The sequence below is a fragment of the Ambystoma mexicanum genome, chromosome 6p (genome assembly GCF_040938575.1).
Source record: "Ambystoma mexicanum isolate Mex_15411 chromosome 6p, UKY_AmexF1_1, whole genome shotgun sequence".
NCBI classification, from domain to species: domain Eukaryota; kingdom Metazoa; phylum Chordata; class Amphibia; order Caudata; family Ambystomatidae; genus Ambystoma; species Ambystoma mexicanum.
In genome coordinates, this window is record NC_090935.1 from 595183582 (window position 1) to 595199463 (window position 15882).

The window sequence follows — 15882 nt, forward strand, 5'->3', positions numbered from 1 at the left end:
TGGTGCCCTTCTTGAAAGTAGTGGAAGAATGTTTGTAGGAAGTGTTGGGCACTGAAACTTGTTTTGCACAGTGCCACGCCTCCCGCCCTGCATCCGTTCATTGACAATTCCATTGTTCATCTCTGAAAGGTGCTTTCTTTATTTCCCTTTTTTCCTTTCCCAGTTAATTTCCATTTATTTTGGGCTTCTAACACACGCCACAGAAGGAACAGCAGGAACGGCCCGGTACGGAAGGGGCCGCACCTGCATGAATACCATAGGGGACGTGCATGGAGACAGAATCACTTCCATAGGCGCCAATCATTGTCATGCTCCGGGATGGACCCTTCCCACGCTCTTCCACGTACCTTCCCTCTGTAGAGTAGCATGTTGCAGTACATGCACAAAACAATGTCCTTTGCCGTGTTAGGGTGTGTAGCACGGCATATGGTCTGTAAGGATGTTTTAGAGCTCCACTGGCCTACTGGAGTGCCACTGTTGTTGGCCGCAGCAGATGTGGAAAATGCTGTAAATGAAATTAACCTACTTCATTGTTGGAAGTGCGGTAGACTGCCCACTGGTCCCTTGTGCTTCCATTTCAGTTGTCGTCACATGCAGTACAAACACTTCATCCTATGCCATTAGCCTTAGGAGTAGCATTCACAGAGATGCATACATTCTGGAATACAAGAATGTTTACAACAACGCGAAACATAGCTTCATTACGTGGAGCAGGAAGACATTTATTCAGTGCAACCCTTGCAGCTACAGTACTTTTCTAACCACCACTGGCATTGTTTGCGCTCTGAACATTCTGCTGTTTGCTTTCTTGCCTTTACATGCACTGCATGTCCGTGACCAAGCAGCACCAGCTTTGCCATTTTGCAGACTCACTACAAACTGTCCCACCTGCAGTTACATGTTTTCTTCAACTGTCTGACCTGCAGGTGACCTCTTTACACTTTCTGTCACAGTGCTCAGTGCAGAGAGAGTGTGACTGTTTCACAAGTAATGGAAAGGCAAGCAGCACATCAATCAAATTAATGCAACATTTAACACGTCCATGTTACACTGCAGGTTGCTGTTGCTTGTTTACCAGTGGGCCGCATACAGCCAGGCGTGTTGCAGCCATACATTGGTAGGTTTGCAGAGCCACCCACGTAGTCGGCAGCCTTAAAATGAGGTAGCCTACGGTATGAATCTGTAGGGCTGGCGACAGGGCCAGTGTTACCAGCACACAGAGGATGCCCTACGCATGGGTATAGCTGTGCAACAGATACATATGCGCTCCCACAACTATTTAAAAGTGGATTAGAAGATGCAGACATGCGCTCACTAATGGAGTCCTACAGATACTTGCAGTGTGATTGCACATACGCCGGCCAGGTGCAGTCTCCCTAGGAAACGTCCATATTGCTCACCTGCAGTCATCCCGGCCAGCACTGTGTAGCACAGACTCACCATGCAATGTTAACACAAAAAGAGAAAGCACTCAAACACTCACCAACACTTACCATGTACATCTGTATTGCTAAGATACACCAACGCTATTAGGAAAAGGAAGGGGTAGCTCAAACAGATACATACACCAGAGAATTTGGCTTTTCCACACGTTCATCATGAGGGCAGCCAAGGAATCAGTGACAAACCATTGTTAACGGGACGTTATCGTTCCGTAGCAGTATCACACACCTATCATCTTTACAGAAAACACTATGCTAAAGCAACGTTCCGGTTACAGTGCCCTACTTAAAACCTCTGAAATTCACTAACAAAAACATTGTTAAAGGGACATTATGGTTAAGTTGCACTACTAAAAACCTATCACCTTTACTGAAAAAAATATGCTAAACGAACGTTCTGGTTACAGTGCCCTACCAAAAACATATGTAATTCACTGACAAAAAACTTTGTTAAAGGGACTATGCAATTCAGTGGAGAAACGTTGTTACAGGGAAGTTATGGTCACAGGTAAAACCCAAAAACCCCAGAAATTCGCTAGTTATGGTAAGCTAAGCAACCATTACTCGCGCTACCACTGTGCACTGCAAGTAAATAACACCCATGACATCAAAGATGGCAACACAGATATCATTGATATCATCATGGATCACTTAACCATAATGTCCCTTTAACAATATTTTTGTTAGTGAATATATATATATATATAAACATGAAACATGTGTTGACCGGCAAGAGTATTAGTTTTATGTATTTTCGAAATTGTCATTACCTTTTGACCATTGTTTTTAATGAATGTGGAATTACAGATAGGCCCGAAATATTGGTAGAATGTAGTTGGCACTAGACACTTTATTGGAATATACTTGAATGCACTTTGTACTTTATTAGTATTACAATCAAGGCACTTTGCACTTTATGTGGTCTACACATCTGCTTATTTGCCCTAGCATATTTGCACATACACTACATGTCTTTAGCTAGCATAAGGACCTATCTCTACCAAAGCCTTACGTTCCACAGGCCGAGTCAACAGAATGCACAATTTTGATAATGATAGCATTAGGACTTTATATAAAATCTGTACCATCGCTCAGGGGTTTCTTTGTATTGTCATATATGCACTGTATGAGTTGTACTAGATGCTCAAATAAACAGGTTAATACTTTTGGCAACAATTAGACACACACTATGATGTCGCCCCCCTCTCTTTCATCCATCCCCCTATTTTTGGAATTTATGGGTAATAATACCTTTAACTGAAGTTTGAAGTAACGCATACTATGTAAACAATCAATAAGAAATAATGTCTTTGGTATGGACAAGCAATTTAAAGCATTTTAATTGTAAACACAATTTTATGCATGTCAAGCTGTTTGTATTGCATGTTTTAAAATGGCTGATTTGGAAATGCAACAGGAATGCCCAATCATACTGAATGATAGTCTTTATGCACCATAGAGTTGCACTTATATTTAAGGTCCATCATTTGTGTCCCCGTCGAGCCACATGATCAAGCGGTCAGTGCCCCGTGAAACACGTTGACCTGTTTTCTGTTTTTCCCTTTCAGCACAATGCTTAATACATTTAAAGTGCTGGAGTGCTGCTCTTTTCTGAATGTGCTGAAGAAGATTTCTATTCTTTGACTGCTCTGGGAGTGCAGTCTGTCACGGCTTAATGTACCTGTTACAAGTGGTTCCTGTTTTCACTTTTTCACTAGATATATATATATATATATACATATATATATATTACATGGACGCGATAGCGTCCATGTAGTTATGGTTAAGTTGGTGTTTCCATAGGAAGAGCATTTTTGGGTGGCTTATAACTTCGCTCCCTCTGGACGAATCCTCCCCAAACTTTGCAAAACAAGTATATGGCCCACTCTGAATATCTATGCAAAGTTCGGAGAGGTTTGGTCTAGGGGGGACAAAGTTATAGGGGGGGTCCCAAAACATTTGTTTTTTCCCATAGACATAATGGGAAAAAACTTTGCGCACGCCTACAGCCCAAACCGCTGGACGAATTTACACCAAATTTGCGGCAGGAGCGGGGACTTGGTCCCGAAAGCGTGCTTTTGCAAATTTGGTGTAAATCCGTCCAGTAGTTTTTTTTTAAATGATCAAAATGTAAGGCAAACAAATTAGTGATATCTCTGTTCGCTCCGCGGACGGACTTCCCGGTTCGCTCCTCGGACAGTGCCCTGATTGGCCGAGCGGCTTGCGTGATGTCCACGGACATGCAACGTGTTTGCTGATTGGACGGCGTGGTGCGTGAAGCGCGTCAGATTTTCTGTGGCGCCCGCCATCTTGCATTCACGGACGACTGTGGACAGCGCGGTGAAACTTGGATTAAAAATTGTATTTAATGTAGTGTGTTGGTGTGTAAGAGTGTTTGGGGAGGGTGGGGGAGTCCGAGATAGGTTCAATGTTCTGTTTTTTTTTATGTGCTAGACACTTTTGTTGTGTTCGATTTTTCTGCGGACAACACGGCTGTTCTGAAATGTTCATAAATAAACAGATTCGGTGTCAAGTTGAAAGTGTTCTAAGAAGACTCGTGGGGTCCTGGAATGTTCGCAGGGGTGTCCTGAAGACGTTGTCTGTATTGTTCGTTGTCAAGCTGAAAGTGTTCTAAGAACACTCGCGGTGTCCTGAAATGTTCGTACATAAAGAAAATGGGGTTTTTCTGAGGACGCTGTCCGTATTGTTCGCTGGCAAGTTGAATGCATTCTAAGAACACTCGCTGTGTCCTGATATGTTCGTAAATTAACACAATGGGGGTGTTCTGAGGACGCTGTCCGTATTGTTCGTTGTCAAGTTGAAAGTGCTCTAAGAACATTCATTATGTCCGCGGACATTAAAAGTTCCCATAGGCCATAGTTGAAATGTTTGACTCTATGGGTGTGATATGATGCAGTGGTTGTGGCCAGGGCCAAATGGCCATGCACCCAACACTCTATGCCCTGGCCACAACCACCGCAGCATATCATACCCATAGAGTCAAACATTTCAACTATGGCCTATGTGAACTTTTAATGTCACTCATAGTGGCTTATTACTTCGGGTCACAAACAAATTTATAAGGAACAAAGTTATAAGCCACTATGGGTGTGATATGCTGCGATGGTTGTACTTATTATAATATACTTACTGTTTGGTTTAGTAACTGGAATACATGTATTTCTTGTTCATTTCTGTGATAAAAGAAAAGAGCATGTTAGTATTGGTATTTTGAAATGACTTATTACATTGTATAATCAACATTTTTTTTTTACCCTCGTATTTAGTAGATTACAAACCAGAACCAGAGGACTGTGCAATTTGCTCAGTTTCTGTGTTTGTTGCTAAAATCATTGGGTCTGTGGGAGAAAAAAAAATCCATGTTGGATTAAAAAAAAACCTTTTTCTGTTATGCTACAGTTTATTTGTTTGTTTGTTTCCAGTGTTCACTTGTTGTTTCTGGATAATGCTGTATACATTGGCTTGTTGCAGTTTTTTGTAGCAGTAACATATTATTTATTTGTTTGGATATTGTAAAATTTTGGAGCATTTAGATACCAGTAGGCGTATTCTAACAGTCTATTTCTTGATATATTTTAGTGGTATTGATTTATCTGTTTGGATATTGTTAAATTTTGGGACAGTTAGATACCAATTGGCGTATTCTAACGGTCTATTTTTTGCTCTAATTTAGTGGTATTCATTTATCTGATTAGTTGTTGTAGAATGTTTGGACAGTTAGATAGCTTTTGAAATATTCTAACAGTTTATATGTTTTTACTACAAGTTTACTTAAGGTTTAAGTACAGTTTAGTTATCAAATTTTGGTTTTAAGAACATTAAATAAGCATTTGTAAAATTTGCTGGTAATCTCTGCTTTAGAGTAATGGTACTATCATTACATTCAAACCATCCACATTTCTTTTTTATATATGCAGTGTAGTGCCCTGAATTGGTTGTGCTCCTGCGTGGTAGATTATACCTATTGTTGTGAAGGTTTTCTTACCAAGTGATACTTGATTGACCATGTGTGAATCCAGTCAGCTTGCAGTTGTTTTTGGTACCATCTGCATTGTAACGTAGAAGCATTAGTATTACCTCTTTACTATGTGTTTGTATTAGTAACGTGGAGTGATTCTCCGAATTGCAGGTAGTACGTAATGTACCATGGTTTGCATTTTGTACAAGATGCTGAAATGGAACGGATTCACAATTAGGTATTGATACATACACGAAGCGCTCATTGGGGATTTGTTCTTATGTCACATTGTTGCAGAGAGTGCATGTATGTTTCCACATGTATGAAATCTGAAAGATTTTGTTTATAGGTATGTTTTTATCTTTCAGTACTTGTAGTAAGTACATTAGAAATTCTTATGGATCTTCCTGTGAGTTTATAGTGAATTTAACCATTCCAGCACAGTAATCCAATTGTTGTCTTATTCCATAAACACTATACGTGTTATCAGGATTGTTTGTTGCATTTCTGTGAAGTACTAACATTTGCAAACACAATTGGTCTGTACTGTGTAAGTAAATGTTGTCAACTATTGGTGGAAATTGAAATAGAATATTCATTGCTACATTTGCGTAGCAACTTACTCCAACTATATTTGAGAGTTTAAATGGACCAGGTAGTTCTGTATCTGATTGATTTTTTTTTTAGTTTGTCTTCCTTCTTTGACGAAGTACCTGGTTTACTTTCCCTAATGGGTTCTTTTATGTTTGTGGTACTTGATGAAGTTTTAGTTTCTTTTACTCTCTTTGGAGGATTTGCAGTGACATCCTGTTGCATTTCTGTTTGATTTAGTTTTCTTTTAATACGTTTTACTTTTTGTGGTACAGAATATGTATTTAGATGGGGGTGTATAGTGAGTGACGTCTATTGTATTCTAAAATGCAAGGAATATCAGCGTTTACTTTACTTGCATCAAAGTTGATTAGAAATAGACCGTCAAGTGTACGTAAGCGTGATAGTGCTACGTAGCTCATGCCTTCTTTAAAGACTGTGTTACCAATGTCTATAATTGCTTTGTCTAGGGTAAGACCTTGTGATTTATGAATGGTGACTGCGTATGCAAGAGGTAGAGAAAATTGTTCTCTGCATACATCAAAGTCTTGGAAGAGCAGGAATCGAGCTGTTGAGCGTCCTATCCTTTTTACTTCTGAAAGTTTGTCAAAGAGAATATTGACAAACTGAATGTTGTTGTCACGTGGGTATGTTTGAAAGCCAACAACTGTACCCAGTGCTCCAGTAACTCGTCCTTGGTCCACGTCAAGGTTAAGTTTAAGCATTACTGTGCAATTTAAGGATAATTTTAATATATTTTCCAAGCCTGCTGTGTTTTAGATTGATTTTTCTAAACTATTTAGTCTTGTTGTGGCTTGGTCACACATGGGTAGTGTCATAGCATGTACATCTAGTTTGTCTGTGGCGCTAATTTCCATTATTGTTGCATTTCTTTACTTAACATTAATTAATTGAATTTGAAACAGCTTGCAAGAGTTGGCATTAAGGCCATACAATTGACATTTATGTGGGCTAATTGTTCTATAACATCTGTAGCAGATGCATTATCACCATAAAGTGCATGAATGTGCTGGGTTTTCAATATTGATTCTGCTTCTTTAGAAAGTATACCAACTCGGATAATTTTTAAGATGTTGGCATAAGTGAGATCTGCAGATTGCCGCATGTTTTCTGTTAATTCTCTGTATTGGAAATGTTGCCAAAAGTTGACATTTCCAATGCTGCCAACAGTTTTACGGCATAGTTTGTGTCCTAATGTTTTAAAAATAGGCTCACCTTTTACTGGTGTCAATTGAAGATCTCCGAAAACAATAATGTGTTTTCCTGCAAAGAGCTCTTCATAGTTTGTTTTGAGTACTTCTTGTAATCTGAGGTGAATCAAAGCCAACATTAGGTTGGACACCATGCTCACTTCATCTATTAGTAGCATTTTCATTTGTTTCAATACTCTGCGTAGTTCCATTGCAGCTTCTGTAGAAATGTTGTAATAATCAAATTTGTTTTGTTGTTCTACTGGCAGGAGTAGTAATCGGTGTAAAGTGACACCACCTATGTTGTAGGCAGCTAAACCTGTGGGGGCAGTGACAACAGCTGACAGTTTGTTGTTTGTCAATTGTTGAAGGAACTTACTGATGATTTTGATTAGGAATGTTTTGCCAGAACCAGCTTCACCACTGACATACAGTAGTATAGGTTTGTAATTTTGGCAGGTGCAGTCTTTGTTTTCATGTTGGTCACCATGTGCAATTTCTTTTGTTACTTCTTGAAAAATGCTATGTTGCTCATTGTTCAGTTTTGATTATAGTATAGTTAAGTCTTCTTTATCTTCATACTGACACATGGTGTTTTCTACTTCTATCATAACTAATTCTTCCTCATTTGTTATTAGTGGTTCTCCCAGTGGTTCTTGGCTTCTTGTTAGAGAAGCTTGACTACTGTCAGGAGTGTCCTTATCTAGTTGGGCCTGGAGTTCTTCTTCGTGTTGCTGTTCATTGTGCAACATTGTTTTGTACTGTGTAAAGTTTACATCAGTTATAGTGCTTTCGTTTGCTTTGAAAGCGTCTTCATAGGAGTCATAGTTATATAGTATTTCTTCTTTTCTCCATGGTTTAAAGAGTTGTAGCACGGACATGTAATATACTTCTTTATTTAGAGGAGTCTTTAATGACAATTTTTATATGATTAATTAAATTTGGTTTGGTGAGTTTTACTAAACTGCCTTCACAGTTCGTCACTCTGTATTTACCGTTTTTTTCATCAGGTTTTATATTATTTTTGTGTGTGTAGTTTTGGGCTATGTGGTATAGACACATTGTTTCCAAAGTGGTGCTCCTGTTTGGGTAGTATGCGTCCAATAAATTGTTTTTTAAAATGTCTTGGCTGTTGGGATCATGTTTGGCTATTGTTTCTATATCTTCGTATGATTTTAGAACTCTTTTTCTAGATTTAGCTGGACCAAGACTTAGCCATACTATATTTTCAGATTTACCATCCAATGCAGTACCAGTTAAATGATCAGCTGCTTCATAGGATCCACATTCTCTATGGGAGAGCATTTTTATGCCCAAGCTGTTTAATTTCTGAGACACTGTTTTATCTGATGACAGGTCATTCCAGAGGTCTTGCAGCTCTGTCTTTTCTGCTTTGGTTAAGTATGCTGTGACATATCGTGCAACTGCAGTAGAATTGTCTGCAATGTACTGCACATCTATGTTTGCATTCCATAAGTGGGAAATGATTGCATTGTAATCATTGATATATTTTTCTTCTTCTTTTCTTTTTATGTAATATGTATTTTTAGGTGACTTACCTTTAACTCTATGTGTAACTGAAGACATGAGGTTGTTCACATGACCTATATTTGTAACTGGTCTAGGGAAACCAAATCGGCATTTGGTGTCGTATTTCCCTTTGTTTTTGTATTTGCAACAACAATATTTGCCACATTTGTGTCTTTGAAATTGTAAAAATTGTGCATGAAGATCATTATTTGTGGATTCTGATGGAATTTCACAAGTGACATATTTTTCAATAAACTGTAAAACAGTGCCATCACTGTCTTGACCAAATTTAGGAGCAGCTTTAATCCATAAAAGCATGTGGATATGTGGTGCTCCTCTGGCTTGGTATTTTCTTCTCCAAAAGAAGTGTTGCACTTCTCCAAGGGGAGGAACAGTTTTATTACAAATAAAATGTAGCATAGCATTGAAGCGATGGTGAAAATATCTTGAAACATTAACAGGATCCAGAGAACAAAGTTCTCCAGGTGTTAGTATATCTATGTTTGTTTTGTTTTTGTTTCATATGCGTAGGAAATCATGTAAATCTTCCCATGCATATTCTGCACAACTTAATGTAACAAACCAAGTGCGTGGGCCAAGGTTTCTGATCATACAATCTCCATGACGTCGAAACCAGTACTCTTTAGTACCCTGTATGTTTGCTAATAGATTTGTAATTTTTGATTGTAAAACCTCATCTTTTTGTCGAACTTTTTGTAATAATTTTGTAGCTGTCATATTTTGAAAGTGCGATCCTGATTTTAATATGTGTTCAACTCCTTAACATAAAGTTGCTAGTTCACTTTCAAAGATTAGGTGGAATATGTATTCCACATTTTGTCTAAATCTGGGATCTTCAGAATACATCCGTAATGAGCGGTATTCTGATGCTGATATTTGAATAGGTCTATCATTGTACCTTCCTCCTTTGTCAGTAGGAAAGAGTAGAGGAAAAGCACGTGCTTCTATACTTTTTTCCCATATGCTGATTGGTGATCCTTTTGTTTGACATATTTGGTACGTTTCCAGTGCATCTTCTATGGTGTTATTAGAGTGCAATGGATGAATGGTATAATGGTCTAAAGTATTTGATATTGTAGCAGGATGACCAGCTTCTTCTGTCTCTTGAATTATTTCAGTTGTATCCTTCAAGTTTTCTTCAATATTAATTTCTTTGTAATATTCATTATTCTCTTTAATATATTGCAAGGCTTCTCTAACTTTATGTAAATCTACCAGCTGTTGCCGAATTTATTTGTCTTTTTCTGTACTCCATTTACTAAGATAATTAAAGATTGCTGCATTGGACGTTGCACTCCTAGAGTGTGCACATTTTCTTTTAGATCTAATGGTAAATACACTACTTTTCCACGAATACCTTTCACTAATTCAGAGTGAGGTAATTTTGCAGTTTTTGGTTGAAATGCTTGAAATGGGTGCACTGTTTGAATTATGATACTCTCATATGAATTAAATTGTTGAAGGGCTTTTGGCAGTGGATATAATTGCAAATTATTTGTGATAGCATGTGTTACGCTCACCTGGTTCCCACAGGGGTGTCTAGCGGAACTGGACAGCCACGGTCTCAAACAACGTGATGCATAGTGCAGAGATGACTTACTGGACTGGCCCACCTAGCTTCGTCTGCTTGACCCGTAGAAGTAGTCTCCTTAAGGCGGAAAAAGGGAATTAGCCACCCGTGGATTTGAGTAATAGCCCCTCACTGCGTCCCCATTTATCACCTTTGATATTCCCGTTCACAAAGCTCACCTTATAGTTTTGAATGATGAGCTCTCCATCCTGCGAGGAACGCAGGGGCGTGTTGATGGCCAGTTACTTCACTGGCTTGAGGATATTGGAAGAGTTCTAGACAAATCTTGGCTCCAAACCTCCTGGCGAAGGACCGTAAGTATATGGTTCTTAAGAGTTCAAAAATGTCTGAATAATCACTCTTGTCCAATTCCTTTGTTTATCTTGCAGCTTAGACCCAAAAGAAGATCGTCTTGTGGCAGCTAAAAGCGTTCCGGTAAGAGTCTGTGTTATCCCACACTGTCCGTTAAATGATGCCAAGGTTTAACTCGCTGCTTCCTCTTTTCTTACAGGTGCGGCGTAAGAAGATTTGGCGTGCTGATGAATAATACCTCCAGCGGTAAAATCAGGTAAGTATCTGGTGGCAAAGAGATTGTCCTTGTTTGTTCCCGCGGCTCACCTTGTTGTTTTCTTGTCCCCCTCAGGTGCTGGAATGCGGCAACATATTGATGGAGACAGCACCGGATCGTAGAGATGCTGCGAGGAACGGTGAGTATGGCGCGGCGCTGCTGCTGGCGATGCGACGCGTTTAACATAAAGTCTGTTTCTGGTTCAAAGGTGCTATGAATCCGGAATCAGGTAAGAAACCCAATAATGTTCTTGTTATAACCTTTATTCTTCTTTCCCTTCTTTTTAGGTGCTCTGGACTCGAGGTGGGCATGGCAAGAAGCTGGATGCTGACTGCAGGCACGGTGAGCGTTACGCTGCAGGATGCAGAATAACGCGAAGCGTGTGCTGCTCTTCGGTGTGGTTTAAATAGCCTCCAAAGTAGTCCCAGGTAAGTATTCCTCCACAACCACAACCGAGTAACAAAATAGTCCCTAAGGTAAAGTAGTCCCTTCCAAGCCTCACATGGGCTTGGATCTCTTGCAGCATGGTCTGCATCAGATAAGTTTTAACATATGAGCCTGGCGCCTGTGGCGCCAGGACTGATACCCCATATGAGCCTGGCACCATAGACGCCAGGACTGTACCTATATAGCCCCTAACAGGGGTTGCTGGGCTTTCTCTGGGTAACATGATGCCTGCTTCCGGGGTTGATGGACTTGGTCTGGATCCCCCCGGGGTAGGTATCATGACAGCACGTGAAGGAGTTTGGTTGTTGTCAAGTTTTGTAGTGCAGTAAGTGAAAAGTATTAAGGGGTCAGTTATTTCGTATTTGTTTTCTGCCATAAGGTAGAGAGCTCATTCAAACCATTTAGAATCTTCATTGTCTTCTATTTTGTATGATAGGTCTACAGTTTTTGTTACTTTTATAAAAAGTTCTGCGGCAACATACACACACATGGTTTGGTACTTCAGCTGTTGTACTTTTAAATTTTAGTATTTCTTTTTTGTATGTGTGTAGTAAAAGGTTGCCATGTGTAGAATTGTTACTAATTTGGTTTACAGCTATTTCATTCTGTAAGTGGCTTTCACTTTCAAAATATTTTTTCGGGATATAGTCGATTTCTTCTAGTAGGTCTTTTGCTGTACCGTGTAGAAGAATGTTATTTAAATTGGCTAGTGCTAAAGCAGGACTTTTAGCATAGTACAGTTTATAAACTAGATTTCTTATAGTTGAATGATGTGTTGATATCCTTTTGATATCATGGAAGGTGGTTTTGCAAGTAGGTCCTGTAATGTAGGCTAATGAATGTCGTTGTAGTCCTGTGTACTTGCGTACTGGACAGGTATCCATATTTTGCAGTAGTTTAATTTTGATTTTGTCTTTTCTTTTCACATATTGATTGAGGAATTGGCATAAAGACTTGACATTTTTTTTGGGAATGTTACACATTTACGTGCATGGCCATTTGTACAGTAGACGTTCTGATTCAGTTGAATGGAGGGGTAATTCTAAGTTTTCAGGGCATATTTCTGTAAGGAGTACTTCTTGTTCCATTATGGTATTATTAACTTTTCCATAACCTCGACCACTGCTATGTATGGCAATTGTATTTGTTTGCTTTTGTTTGTTTGCTTCTTCTTTAAATTATGGTTCTGTGCTCGTAGTGTGACTCCATTCACCTCCGCAGATACTTTCTGTTGACATTTCGTTTATTGAGAAGTCTTTTTTGTAATTTAGTTATTCGTTTTGTTAGTGGTTTCATTTTGTTTAACACTAAAATAAATAACTTTCTTTTGAGAGGAATTGCAATGTCTATCAACGCTTCTAAAATTAATTTCCTACGATAGGTTTTAAGCATTGAACCTGGATTCTCTCCTGTTTTTATAAGATTTTGAAGGACTTTCTGACGGAACATTTTGGCTAAAATACTTTTCTTGGTATGCTTACTTTGCACTATATCAAGATTTAAAGAAGCAGTTTTATCTGTAGTGATAGCTGATTTTCTGTTAATTGTTTTCTGGTTTGTTTTACATTTTGATAGAGGAGGCAAAGTTTTTGTACTTGAAACTTATTTTGTTTCACGAAATGACTGTATTAGCTGGTTTGTTTCAACTTTTTTTTACAAATTCTGCTAGAGATGGATGCTTATGTTGGACACTTTTATTTTCATTTGCTCTACTTCTGCGTTGCTTTCTACGGACTTGATTTTTGGTAGGCATTCTTTAGGGTCTGTTGAAAAAAATATAGAAGGTGTGGGTTGAGGTGTTCTGCAATGTATGTGTGTTGTGTGCATGAGTGTTTGAGTAAGATGATAAAGATGTCTGTAATGGTGTGTGATTGTGCATTGGGCAACTACAACTAGTAGGGATGGGTATTCTTGAATGAATGTGTTACTAAACTTCGGTTCAGATAGTAGAAAAAAGTAAGCTAGTGGCGTGGAGAAGTACAAATAGTAAATCTAATGCTATACAATTAAAACAGTTGATTGTTCTATAACATCAAAATTCTAGTGGCTGAGTTGGGTAATTTGTGTGTCGAAAAATAGGAATTAGTGGGCCATTCTGGCTGAAAATCGCTGTTTAAGAAATGGGGATTTTGGACAGAATGGTGCGGAATCTCTATTTTTAGGCACAGAAATAGCATGCATTAATCTTATAGTTTGTTTGAGTAATAATAGAAATATTATGGTGGTATTCAACTTATTTTCTATCTAAAATGAGCAGCTTACTTCTTAGTTGTTCTTTGTACTTCAAAATCGGCTGCTCCTTTTCAGGAGAATGGTCTTCACTGCAATTGTAAAAGAAACAAATTAGTAATTTTGTTTGTATATAGCACTGTTTTTAATTTAGACATTGATTTTTTTAATTGACATCCTTCAGTGCCTTCCTCACAACCATTAAAACTATCTTATTCACATAAGATACGTCGCACCAGTTGAATACAAATCATATGTTGTTAATGAATAAACTGTATTGCAATGACTAACTGTAGCAAACAAAATATCTTTAGTATGCCTTGTGAAGTTCATAATGTACCACTGAATACCACTATTCCTGTAACTAATCTTTTGCAAGTAATAGTGCCTCAATGTCATGGGCTGCTTGTCCTATATAAATGTAAGTAATTAAATAAAATAAAAAATGTATGTAATTGTACAAGTATTATTGTTTGAGATTTGAACATAGAGTGTGCATGCAATTTTGTTTGACTGTATGTAGTCTATATATTTTATTTTAAAAAAATGTTAGTTCAACATGATTTGAGTGTGTGTGTGTGTATAAAGAAATTAAATAGTATAAAGGTTTGTAAGTGACAGTTAATTTTAGGAGATTGAAACAAAGGCAGTAGATTCATTTTACAGATTATACAAGCTAAAAGTCAGTTAGAAAATGTGTTCATGTACTTTACAGAAAATATGCATACCTGTAGTTTGTGTTCATGCATGTGGAAATGCATGGAGCTGCAAGTAGAAATCTTGGAGACTTGTACAGTATTTCTTGTAGATGGTGCTTGCCAATGATATGACACGTGTACTCAGAGAGATTCACAGTACATTTGCAGTGCTGATCTATGATGATGCAGTTAGATGTAGAGGTCTTGGATGTGATTGGTGGATGGTCATGTGACTTCTTAGGTACATCCAATGAGGGAATGACACAGAGAGTGAAGTGGAAATGGTAGAAGGGCTGTCCATGCTACAATATGTGCGCGCGCATGGCGGTAGTTCGCGGACATCGGGTGTTACAACCGGGGATTTTTGGGTTGGGAAGCCATGCAAACGAGAATGAGCATAGAAAGGGATTGGTCAGGAAAGTTTAGTGGGTGTGTTGTGCCAGGAGAGAGTTTCTCGGATACTCTTTTTGCTGAGAGAAGAACAGATAGCTATGGCAGTGTGTTTCAGAAAACAGATTGTTTGGATTTTGGGAGACTTGTGGATACATTGGTTGAAGGTGCATGCAGAAAGCTGTGGAGTAGCTGTAGATCTTGGATTTCCACATGTGGAAGTACACTGGCATGGAGTACGTGGAATGAAGTGGTTGGACTTGCTACCTCTCTGTGCTACTTATAAGACAGAGCAACATCCAGATATAATTATAATTCATTGTGGAGGGAACAGTTTAGGACATGTGTCTGGAATTTCTTTGCAATTTGCAAGGAAAGAAGGACTTGGGAAGGTCATGGACATGTTTCCAAATTCTCAAGTAATTTTCAAGACATGTCCGCGAAGGGAGCGGCTGTCCGCAGGACACCAAATGCACGGACATTGGTTTGCACATGCGCGTTGATGTTCTACGGACACTGTTCGGGTTCTTAGAACAGTTTCAACTTGCTGGCGAACATTATGGACAGGTATAGTGTTCTTCATGACACCTCCATTTTCGTTTATTTACGAACATTTCAGGACACCGCTTGTGTTCTTAGAACAGTTTCAACTTGCTAGCGAACATTATGGACAGGTATAGTGTTCTTCAGGACACCTCCATTTTCGTTTATTTACGAACATTTCAGGACACTGCGTGTGTTCTTAGAACAGTTTCAACTTTCTAGCGAACAGTACGGACAGGTATAGTGTTCTTCAGGACACCTCCATTTTCCTTTATTTACGAACATTTCAGGACACTGCTTGTGTTCTTAGAACAGTTTCAACTTGCTAGCGAACATTATGGACATTTATAATGTTCTTCAGGACACATCCATTTTTGTTTATTTATGCACATTTCAGGACACCGCGTGTGTTCCTAGAACAGTTTCAACTTGCTAGCGAACAGTATGGACAGGTATAGTGTTCTTCAGGACACCTCCATTTAAGTTTATTTATGAGCATTTCAGGACACTGCTTGTGTTCTTAGAACAGTTTTAAATTGCTAGCAAACATTATGGACAGGTATAGTGTTCTTCAGGACACCTCCATTTTCGTTTATTTACGAGCATTTTAGGACACCGCTTGTGTTCTTAGAACAGTTTCAACTTAGTAACGAACAGTACGGA